The sequence below is a fragment of the Culex pipiens genome, chromosome 1 (assembly GCF_016801865.2).
Source record: "Culex pipiens pallens isolate TS chromosome 1, TS_CPP_V2, whole genome shotgun sequence".
NCBI lineage: Eukaryota > Metazoa > Arthropoda > Insecta > Diptera > Culicidae > Culex > Culex pipiens.
In genome coordinates, this window is record NC_068937.1 from 108,533,738 (window position 1) to 108,546,674 (window position 12,937).

Below are 12,937 nucleotides of genomic sequence, written 5' to 3' on the forward strand. Positions count from 1 at the left end.
TGGGTTGTTTATGTGAGACTAAGAAAACATCAATTTTCTTGTTTTTTAACCTTTGCATGGCAATATCTCAGCAACTAAGAGTCGTATTAACAAAGTCCGAAAAAGCAAAATATAGAGAATTTTCTCAGCTTTTCAAAAATACTTCTTTCAAATATGGGAAAACATGTGCACCAATTTTAAAAATTGAAAAACCGCGACTATTTTCAAAAAAGTCACCTAAAAATGGATTTAACTTGAAAACGGTGCACTTTATCAAAATTTCACTAAAGTACTTTTTGATTGCAAATTTGATTTTACATCGAAAAATGAAGTTGAAAAATTTTTGCGACCAATATTTCGATTTTTTGAAAAAATCAGTATTGATTAAAAAAATTCATAACTTGGTCAACGATTTTTTGCACAACCTGGAAATTTCTGAAAAGTTGGCATTCGATGTCCTCTAACATATCAAAAAATAAAAAAAAATAAAAATTTATGTTTTTTTGCAAATCATGTTTTAGTGACAAAAACTGAAATAAAAAATCACCAAAATTTTTTCTACAGTGAATAATTTTTTTTCAGTGTAGTCCATACCTACAACTTTGCCGAAGACACCAAATCGATCAAAAAATTCCTTCAAAAGATACAGATTTTTGAATTTTCATACATCATTTTTGTATGGACAGCTGCCAAATTTGAATGGAAAATTATATGGACAAAGTAATGATGCAAAATGGCTGCTTTGGGCATACTGAATGCACCAAAAAAGTTTCAGGCGGATTAAAAAATACAAAAATTAAAATTCTAAAAAAAAGACCGATTTCGTAGAGAATTGCTTTTATATTCTATTTTTTCAGGCCTTAAAAAAGGTGTCGCGTCGTAACCTTGGAAGTTGGGCTTTCAGTCGTTGGGTGTTCGTGGTGGAGAATCAACGATCGAGAATCCGCGAGAAAGTAGTGGAAGTTTCTTGAATTTATTGATAGAAGGCTTCGCGTCGTCGTGTATGTTGAATTTCTGTAGTTGAGCCGGTTGTTCGTGGTTAAGTTTATTGCAAAGAAGTCGTGCGCGAAGAATTTCATGAAATCGATTGAAACAGTTCGGTGTATCAGCACTTTTTGAGGTTTACAAGATAACGAATAATATGTTACTAAAAAATTCATTTCATTTTGAAAGCCCTTCCCATAGCATCGTTGCTCTGATAGCACGCCGACGGTAAGAAGTAAAAAATTACGGGATTGAGAATATAATTAAGTCCTTCTCATAGCGTCGAAGCTTGGAAGGCAACGATTATGTTTCACTTTCTGGTCATATCATCTACCCAAAAATGAATCCGGATCTGTTTTAAATTGTACGTCACCCAATAATGCGTTAATTCAAATTTCATTTCGTTTTGAAAGCCCATCCCAAAGCATCGTTGCTCAGATGGCACGCCGGCGGTAAGAAGTAAAAAAACACGCGAATGATAAGTCCTTCTCATAGCGTCGTAGCTCGGAAGGCAACGATTATGTTTCACTTTCTGGTCATATCATCTACCAAGATGAATCATGACCTTCCCTTTCCTTTCCCTACTAACACAATCCCCCCACTTCCCGTGATGCTTGAAGAAGATGCTGTGGATTCAACGGTCTCATGCGGTGTCAACAGGTATAGAGCGACAAACTCTGTGTCTGATGAGTCTGCAACTTCAACTATCTGACTAACATTCCTACCTTTGTTCAACCGCATCTCCTTGAGGGGCGCCGGTAACTCGTAAAGAATACATGCAAACATTAATGTTAAAAACTTAAAAGCTGTAGATCTGGAACAACACGAGAAAAGGATAATCATTTCGGATCACTAGTTCGCAAATTCTCAGGCATTAGGCAACATTCATCAGAATTCGAAGTGTTTCGGGTTATTTAAATTGGAACCATCATTGACACCCAATATTCCCAGGGAGAATGATACCATCTACGCCATTGAAAAGCTTCATTACAGAAATGATGATAATGGCCTATCTTCAACCATTTTACTTAGAATAATTAAGTTACGTGAATAGTAGAAAAATCCGTAACTTATTGCGGTTATCAACAATCAACTAGAAAACTTGCTGGGTTGTTATACATTGCTAAGCAGTTGTTTGTTTACCTTTGATATGGAAACGTCAACCAACCGCAGAATTTGAAATTTTCGAAACCATACGTCAAGTTTCTAATTTGATTACTTAAGTGCAATTTTCTAAGCAAAGTGATTGTTGATAGTAGAGTGTAACAGAAATTTCTTTTTGACGGGAATTTAGGGGCTTGTTTCAGTGGGTGTACAGAGCTCAAATCCCAAATATGATCTTGATTGGACGTAACAGGAGCTGGCGCTTTGCATTTGAATTTTGAATGGGATTTAACCCGTAAAAGGAATTTTTTTTAAATGTCAATTTTTAGGCACTTAGGCCACTAAAGCGTTTACTATCAACATCACTGGCGTGTATGCATTGCGCCTTGATCCTTGCGCAAGTTTTGGTAAATTTAACATTGAAGTTCTGAGCAACTTGGAGCTCGGTACAAGCCTTCAAATTTTGGCATTTTTTTAGAAAAATCGGCCAACGCAAAAAAAAGTAGGCGTCGCATCACGCCCAAGACGCCGGTGTGTCCACCCGAACAAGCCCCTGAGTGCCCGTCAGAATTCATTTTTGTTACATCTTAGTAGACCATAACGGATTGGTCTTAAAATGGCATTCTTAAATCATTTTAAATTGTCCGATGATTTTTTTATTATTTTGCATTGATTTAAAAGACTACATACAGATAGCGTGATTCTTCTTGATAGAATACTAGCAAGTCGTCACAAAACATTGTTTTTTTTTTGTATTGAAATATCCGGCTCCAAGACAGACAAAAAATGGTTTGTAGAAAAATGTATCCATCGATCAGCAATATTTGTTTCAGAAAAAAACAACAATGCATCAATCAAAAAAAGGGATTCCACGTGCTTCTTTTTTGCTTTTTGATTTACTTCTTCCAGGCTCTGTATTCATACCATTCGTGGGGCCCACGGCCTTTTCCAGAAACCTGTCCGGCCCCACTAGTGGAGCCCATTACTCACTTTGGAAAACACTGGTCTAGAACCTTTAACTCTTTAAATTACTTTACATAATTAATAGGAAAGATCTTCATAACAGAAATAAAAATATTTTTGCGGTATTGTTGACAATCTTCTTACTACTCTGTCATTCGCGAGCGACGAAACGACCTACTTTTCTCTACCAAAAATAGCAGAAAATAAAAATAATACCTTTCAATGCCAGTGCTGAAAAGCTGAACTAGTATCGACCCGTGGTGTAGGGGTAAGCGTGGTTGCCTCTCACCCAGTCGGCCTGGGTTCGATCCCAGAAGGTACCGGTGGCATTTTTCGAGACGAGATTTGTCTGATCACGCCTTCCGTCGGACTGGGAAGTAAATGTTGGCCCCGGTCTAACCTTAGAGGTTAGGTCGTTAGCTCAGTTCAGGTGTAGGAGTCGTCTCCCTGGGTCCTGTCTCGGTGGAGTCGCTGGTAGGCAGTTGGACTAACAATCCAAAGGTCGTCAGTTCGAATCCCGGGGTGGATGGAAGCTAAGGTGTGTAAAAAGAGGTTTGCAATTGTCTCAACAATCAATCAAGCTTTTTTTCATAAAATTATTATTTTTATTAGGTCCTTTTCGGTACTGGGACAACAATCAAGATTGTGGACACCTAGTTTCGAGTAGAAATCTCGTAATCGAGAACGCCAAGGCAATGCTGTAGAGCGAATAATTTTATTTGATTTGATATCAAAAATTAACATTTTCCAATACTTTTTTTGTTTTGAACGGTGAATTGACTTAACACATGGATGCTGACATAAAATTCCATTCAAAAAGGGTTTTTAGGAATTGCAAAAAATGTTGTAAGCAACTCGTAGCAAAACTTAATTTTTTCAGCACTCGTCGTATTTATCCAACACGGTCAACCTCGTTAGATAAATGTACGACTCGTGTTGAAAAAATCTTTTTTTCGCAGCTTGTTGCATAAACTACTATTTCAGCATCTATTTGAGTGCGGAAAAGTTCAACTTTTCAACTTAAACCAGTTATATGAATCAGTCGTGAAGAACGTTCCTATGAACACGTAACTTTCGTTCAGTTATCAAATCGACGGGTTTTCCCACTGTTCAATCGATTGTCATAATGATCATCGTATCGGTGACAAGAGTTCGGGATTGTCCACAGTAATTTACGGTTTGTTTACCTTTTGCTTATCCACGGGTACACTGCACTGAACTCATTCTACAACACCGGCATACAGCGGGAATGAACTTAATCAGTGTTACGCACGATAGGCTTATCGGGTTTATCGAAAATGAGCCGCGTCGTTTCCATTTATTGTCCACGAGTGTTGTTGTTGTTGTTGTTGATACTCTTCACACATAATTTGACCAGAGCCCCCACATTATGATGATGATGATGATGTCGGATCGTCACGGAGCGACCCGGTCCGGGTTCAGCATTCCGCGTCACTGGGGCACGTGCTCGATATTTTTGAAGGCCAGGTGAAAATTATACATTTTAAACCACATCCGATGAACCGGACAAATGTACTACACCCGGGTTTATTTATAGAACGCCTCATCTCTTGTCGTCATGATTATTGATCGAGTGCCAATTTATTTGCCTTTGGATGGTTGGAAAACAGGGGAAAAATGATGCTCGAGTATTTATTTTAATGCCATTAAATTTCAATTATTGGGTGCTCTTTATTTTATGAGTGTCAATATCTTTGTCGAGAAATCACGTGAACAAAATTTAAGTGGAACTGATTGATCCGTCAAGCCTTACCAAAAAAATACACTGTATAAAATTAACCCAAATTGATTTTTTTTTTCGACGAAGAATCTCAATGTTTACAGTAGTTAATGACAGGCTGATGAATAGAAATCCAGAGCAACATTTGAAAGGGGCGGTACGACATTGCTCTTACGGCCTTTCGTCCCATTTAAACGCGTGTAATGAAAGGCCGTAAGAGCAATGTCGTATCGCCCCTTTCAAATGTTGCTCCAGAAATAGAAATAAATGATTGAAATAGTTATATTTGAAATGTAAAGAAAATAACCTCCAAAGATCAAGAAAGTCTCCAAACTAGAAATAAAATCGATGAATTTAAAAAACAAATCACAATTCAAAATTAGTGTGTCAAACAGCGCGCAAGAAATCGTGCTCCTTTCATCCTTCAAACGAAAATCTTCCTGCACATTCTAACCAAAGACTCTCCCAGTCAGGACCCAGGAGCTTTCGACTAAATTTGCATATCCCGTGCCACAGAACGAACCAACCAACAAAAGCAAAACCCCGTGATGTAGTAGATTATAATATTTATAATGCCGGCAAATAAACATCCATCACAACATTTATAAATGTGCCTTCCGAGGCTGCCAAGCACGACTAGCTGCTGGTTTGTGGCGTCAGGTTTGGACTGGCCCTCGGCGGACCCATTCGAGTGCCAGGGCCAAAAGTCTTTGTGACTCCAGCCGGCTCCAGGTTCCGGATGTAGAAAATGTACAACACACTTCCTAAATATGTACAAAACGAAACTAAAAGCATTAATTCTTACTCACTGTTGTGGAATCTTTTCGTTGCTTGCAAGCACAAGAGGAATGAGTCGTCGTATATGTGGCTTAGAAAAGTGTATGATGTATGTTTACCATCTCCTCTGGAAGAGGGAACCCCATGTTCATAGGACGGAACCAGCAGCCTTGTGGTTTTTCTTGTTCTTGTTTAGGGTCTCCGTGGGACATTTTTGAAAGCCACATACATTTGTTTCACCAAGAGCTGCCATGGCCAATTTGGGCGGGCCACCACTGTCCGTTGCAACGATGAGGCTGGAGAAGCATGTTTGGCTGGAAGCCCGAAATATTTACATGTCTTATCTATGTTTGGCTAGAATTTAGAATAAAATACGACTCTCATCAAGATGGCATCTTTTGATCTCAAGCCAACTTGTAAATCAAACAACGACAGTTCTTAAAATTGACGCAACGTATGTGGTAATTTATCGCAGGAATTTGTTCTATACGCCAATGTTTGGCACTAAACGAAAAAAATGGCTAATGTGCAAAAATATACACTAAAGCCATTGCAAATATTTTTCAAAGATTATGTCGCCCGCGTCTCACAATCTAGAGGTTGCTGGTTCGAATCCCGCGGCGGGCGCTCTAAAATTCTTTGTGGAAATATGGGTATCGGGCGCCGTCGCTCCGTGCCATACTCTAACAATTAGGAGCCCAGGGCGGCCAAGACACTAGTGGTTGGTACTAGCAATAGTGGCCGACAGCTATAAAGTCAACTTCGTTTTTTTTTTCGTGTATTTAAAGAAAATTGTTTCTTAAAAATAAAATAAATGCTTGTTGTAATCAACCTAATTGCATATATTTCAATCATGAGTATAAAAATACCTGTTTTCAATAAAGTTGCTGAAACTGTATGAATTTATAATTAATCAAAACTATCCAGGTTTTTAAGCGAAGATGGCGTTCGAATTGTGAACGCCCGAATTGTCAAAATCGCGCAGTAGCACCAACATTAGAAAAAAAGTATGGCTGTCATGCCTTGGCACACTTTTTTCGTAATGTTGGTACCACTGCGTGATTTTGACATTTCGGGCGTTCACAATTCGAACGCCATCTTCGCTTAAAATCTGGATACTTAATTGTACTTAACAGAAGCATCATAATAGAAGTTTGAAATGATATTTTATGAGAATAAATCAATAACAAAACTTTTTTTTTAATAATTCAATTCAATTCGATTTATTTGTAAATAATCAAGTTACAATGAGTTCATTAAGGTACATAACAGAGTTTTGGAGTTCCTTTCAGCTGTGTGTTACATCGTAATTCAATCGAAAGTATTATTACTTATAAATATTAAATAGAAGGCAAGAGTAAGAAAAAGTTTTCAAAAAACTAACAGAAAGATTTTGAAAATAAACATGCGTGGTTTCATCAGCATTTGTAAACAAATCTATTGTTTTGTTATGGTCAACTATTTTAGTAATTTATATGGAAAAAATTGCATCAAAAATACTTTTTTAATCATTTTTATGTTTATAGTGGTTTTCGACACGTTTTCTTTGATATTTTTTGGAAATAAATGTGTTTAAAAGTCTGTTATAAATACACAATTTTCTTAATTTTGTAGGTTAAATTACCAGGAGTCCACTTTTGGAAAATTTAGGATTTTCGTTGTCCTATATTGGACCCCCTAAATTCTGCTCGAAATTGAGCAGTTCTTTGTTTTATTTTAGTAATGTTCCCTAAACTTACATTGTTTCGACTAACTGATGTGAAATAATCAGTCAAAAAATGATTGGATAGTTAATTCAATCATAAAATAGAAAGGCTGTTTTGTTGTGAAAATGCTAGTGGCCATTGCTGATTTCAGATTTCGAACTCAAAACAGTTATTTTGGCGAAAAAGACACTTCAATATCAGTCAACATTGTTTGAAATTATGCTGAACTTTCCAACTAAAAGATTTGCAGACAAAAACAGCCTTGAAATTGTGACTTTATTGAATTTTTCATTAAAAAAAACCTTCAGAGGGTCCACTACAGGAAAGGGTTTGTTCAAATATTACGTTCAAAGATTTTCGGGATTTTAGGCCTTCCCCCCCTTCCCCTGTCACGCACTTTTCCTATACCTTTAACATGGGCTGTCACAAACCTCAGACCCCCCTCCCCCACTCCCCCAATTCATGGACGTAATTTTTTTAACGAGCCCAAAGGGGTCCACTAATGGATAACGTACCCTATTTCGGAAACTTATGATGGCAAAACAACTAAACGGGTGTATAATGCATTTTCAATTCAATTCAATTCGGTTTTATTGGTGAATAATCAAGATACAATCAGTTCTTTTGCAGTTCATAACAGAGTTTTGGAGTTCCTTTCAGCTGTGTGTTGCACCATAATCCATTTTGGAACAATTATTTCTATAACTATGGCACTGACAAGAGCAAGAAAAATTAAAAAAAAAACTTGCTAAAATTGCAAAGGAAAGGGGAAAGAAAGAGAAAAAGCTTATAACTAAATCACAGTATTTTATCCTTTGTAGATGTGCTTGATCATCAGCTCCCCAAGGGCTAGAAATTGCTCCGCCTTGTTACGGCAGGTCCGAAACCTCGACATCATCTCCCCCGCGAGAGCAAAGAACTCTGGCAGGGTGAAGAGATCTTCCCCGGTGACTTCTTGCTGGGCCGCATTGCCGCTACCGGCAGCAACCACGCTGGCAAACGATCGCCCCCAGCCAGGGGGGAATGCTGAGTTGTCCGCGGGAACCGTACGCTGCCCAGCAGCCGGCACGGTTACGCTCGTACTTCGCTGAGGAGGGTGGGACGCTGCTGCTTTCTTCTTCCTCTTTTCCTGCTCCTCGAGGTAATTTTTTCGTGCACTGCATCCACGGTAGTTGCTGGTATGGTTACCTCCACAGTTGGCGCACTTGATGCGCGCCTTGGTTTGCTCTGCCTTGTCCCCCAGGTCCGCCTTGCACGGCAGTGCACACGCCTCAGAGAGGTGTGTTTCACCGCACTTCACACAGCGGGGCGGGAGGTTGCAGTTCCGCGAGCCGTGGCCGAATTTCTGGCAACGGTGGCATTGTGCTGCGTCCGACGGGTTCTTTGAGTAGAACCGCCAGTTTACCCAAAACCCGTCCAACGCCTTAGTTCGTCGCAGGTCTTGAATCTTGACGGTGCCGCGGTCGAAGTACAACAGGTACAGTGTGTGTGTACCTGTGACTGTTGTCTTCCGCGAGAGGACTTTTATGTCACGCGGCGTTATTCCAGCACCCGAGAGGTCCTTCTTGAGGTCGGAGATCGGGCGGTCTTGGTACCCCTGCAAGACGACCTTAACGGCTGTCTTCTGCACGGAGTCGAATGTGTAGAACTTGAAGTTTTTACCCTTCAATTTCTCCACAACCAGGTCGAAGTTCTTGTTGTCAAATGTGTAGACTTGCACTGACGACTTACCGATTTTCAGACAATATCCGAGGCCTTCCAGCAACTCGTCAATATCGTCCACCAACGTATCCAAAACAAAAATTGGAGGTGGTCTACGTTCCTTTGGAGAATTGTTCGTTTTTGGCGTCGGCACTTTTTTCCGTGCACGACGATCGTCATCGTCGTCGTCGGTAGTGCTGCTACCGTCGGTGTTGTTGTTGTTGTTTTCTTCGTCGTCGCTCAGCATCTGGAACTCGTTCCTGATGGGAATGTTGGCGGATGTTGACGTGTTGGTCGTGGCACCGGAAGTACCGGAACGGGTTCGCACTGGTGATCTTGGAACATATCCGGGATGTAGCAACTTTTTGTCGATGCCTTCTGCGCTCACGCTCCCCTGCGCGATGGCGGTCGACACGGCGTTGGTTTGTTTACCTTTTTGCACACGGCCGGTAGACGAACTTCGCGGGTTTTTCGAGGCCGCACTCGAACTGCCACGGCCACGGCCGGCCTTTGGCATGCTGCAGGAGCAAACTCGCGGGTAATCACGGTAATTTACGGCGAAAAAAATCGAAAAAACGATGGAGCACTGAGCACTTGACTGCTGCTTGCTCTCGTGCTTACACGGAGGTGAATAATGCATTTTAAAATACTTTTTTCATAAAAATTTTAAAAGCATGGCTCGTTATTTCAATTTTTGTACTTTTATTTTTTGTGTTCGAAAATGACAATTTTACGTTAAAAGTTAAATAACTTTGCAAGAATGTTTTCAAGAGATATCAAGCAAAACAATATAAATGCGGTAATGCGAGTTTGTAGACTAACAGTCTTATCGTTCTTAATATAAACATTTACTAATGTGAGCAGGATAAACAGTTTGTATACAAATCCACATTGACACTATTACTTTTTTTAGCTTAATATGGTGTCAGGGGTAGTGCATAAATCAAGTGGCCTCCTCAAGGGGAGGGGAGGGGTTCCCATATATGACCTTATTGCAAATAATTCATCCGATTTCGGTATACATTGATCAAACTACAATACCATGCATCTTCAGCAAAAATACTTCTTTTCTTCAAAACGCGGTGAGCTAAGATCGGTTCAACCATTTCGAAGAAAGGTTTTTTTTTAAATAAGGGTTTTGCAAAAAAAAAAAACGTCATAACTTGACTAGGACCTCCCTAATCGCCAAACAAAAAATATTTCTAATTCTAAATTTCAAATAACATTATTTTCTATAAAAAGAACTATTCTACGCCAAAACATTAAATAGAATTGGAGGAGGTATCACGCATGTTAAAGTGCTATAACTGGGGTGACATTTATGGTCCGGGTTGACTAGACATAGGTTTTTTTAAATGGCCGCTAGATGCATTGCTCAAATTTTTTTTCTCTGTTTTAAGTATGTAAACAGCAAGTGATGTTTGGTTTCAGGGTTTCCAGGTTTTGGTGATGATTTGAAATATTTAATGCTTCATTTGTTCCAGACTTAGTTAATTAAATCTATATTGTTTATTTTGTGAAGGTTGTATTTCACATTATAAATACGCCATTTTTCACACAATTTTGCTCATGACTTTGAGAAAAGTGGCTGGCCGGATTTTCCATGTTTTTTTGCCAGATTTTTTATCTGTTCAGACCTGGTAACCTGCTTGCTTTAGTCCTGCAAAAATCATACCGTCAACGGAACGAATCGGGACCCAATTTTTTTTTTTAATGTTTATTTTATGTTTTTTTTACATTCTGAATAGGAACAGCAGTTTAAAGAACACTCAAATGCTTAAAAATTGAAAGGCAATTTACTAATTTTGCTGTTTTGCAACTGTTCTAACCGAAACCAATAAAAAATATTGAAATATCGTGCTAAAATATGGCTAAACACGTTGTCTTGATTCGCCCTATCTGTCACTGATTCATCACAGATGACGGTACTTTAATTATTTTGAACTGTCGTCAGAGGTGACATTGGGTCTGGGGGTTGAAATTGGGTCATACAAAAATAATGAAATGTGTATGACCCAATCTCTTTGCTTTTTACCATCTCAGTTGGTGGAACTGTAAAATGAATTAAGTGGAATTAACATTTATTGATATTTGATCAGCAATTAAAAGAATTTAGAAAATAAGAAGTGCATTGTATGATTTATACGAGTTTATGTTTTAAAAATCGTTTCATTTACCCATGTTACAGAGCAGCGACAATGTTTGCCATACTTTGCTCTAACAACTTCATTTACGAGCTCCGAAAAAAAGATCCTACAGTAAAAAAATACGCTTATCCACCCAGTCATACACGGATGGTGGGGCGACACATGCATTATTCATTTTCACACCGGATTATCCGATGCAAGTGTCGCGAATTTCAAGTAGCAAATGTAGCACGACCCCTTTGTTTGGGGTGTAAGGAAAGTGCAGCAAAATATATTCCTTCTACACAAAGTCTTCAGTAAAAGTTTCCAATAAGTCAAAATCAGCTCACATTACCTTTTGGAATGATCTGAACTGAAAGAAGTAGTTCCATGGTACAGACTGTACATTTCTGCAAACGGCCACCGGCGGTTCGTTTATTTTATAGACTTGTTAAACGTCTGTTTTGCACAACCATTAGTATGTGCGGATTTACTTTGATTTAGGTGACTTTATTACCTTCGCGGGAAAGGTTCGAACACAACTTTGGTGAATGAACAGAAGGCAAAATTAGGAGCGTGCATTGGTTGACTTGTAAAGTCGTACATATTTTATGCGATTTTCGTTTTGCAATTTAATATTTAAATTTTGTTCTCGTTCTCACCTTTCATGGTTTGGCTTTGAAGTTTGTTGAACGATTTCCTGTAATCTACATTGGGTACCTCTCTGGGACACTGAAAATCAAAATTGCAAGAGAACAAAATTTTTGTTTGAAAAATCTGACAACCATCGTTCTGTTTTTTAATATAATGCACAAAACCATGGCCAATGCCAAATATGAGCCAAATCTGCTAAGGCTTTAGATGGTATCACACTGCGGGAAATACGTTATTAACAGTTGTGATCCATTTGAATAAAGAGTAAGTTAACATGAAGTAAAAGAAAACAGGAAGAAAGCTTTTAAAATAGACACCATAGTAATAACTATAAAAAACCATGTTCCAATTTAATCCAATAAGCACTATTTAATTTTAATCAGTAAGGGTAAGAAAATGCAAACAACCGCCTCAGACCTACAATAACCTAATTTCTAGGTTTTAAACAGAACGAGACTTGGAATAATTGAAATTCCGTATAGCCTGTTTTTAGTTTCGATTGGTTTTTTTTCTTGCTTGCGGAGTCCAAAAGATGAAGAAGAAAAACGCAAAAAAAATCAAACCATCCACATTAACGACCCCGGGTCTTTTGTGGTCTCTATTGCAAGTTTCTGCTCGAACCTAGGAGTCCGAAGGCTTGAATGGGGAGAGCACCCAAACCTCTTTCTACTCCAAGGAACCTTCCACCCCAGTGTTCGAACTGACGACCTTTGGATTGCGAGTCCAACCGCCGCCAGCGATTCCACCGGAGTAGGCTTGGTTTGGTGTGTTGTTTGTACTTATGGTATGGAGACGACTCCTACACCTCGACGGCCTAACAACCAAAGCCGGGACCGACATTTTACTTCCTCATCTGATGGAAGGTTGGAGCAGATGGGAATCGAACCCAGAATCATCCGCTTACAAAGCGGACAGCGTAACCATTCGGCCACGCACTTCCGACAAGAAGAAAAACGACCAACTTTAAATATTATTTTTGGATTGTGAGAAGCGCCTTTTAAGCATTTTTGAAAAATTGCTTAAGGGGTTTCATACATGTAAATCAGCAAAAATGTCAGAGGTTGGTTTGAGCACACACCTAAACTTTTTTCAAAATCTGTTTTCAGGGCATTAAAATATACATTTTCATCTATTAACAAAACAAATTTAAAGACATTCGATTGTATCATTGCCGAGATATAGCTATTTGCAGTTAGCAGTTT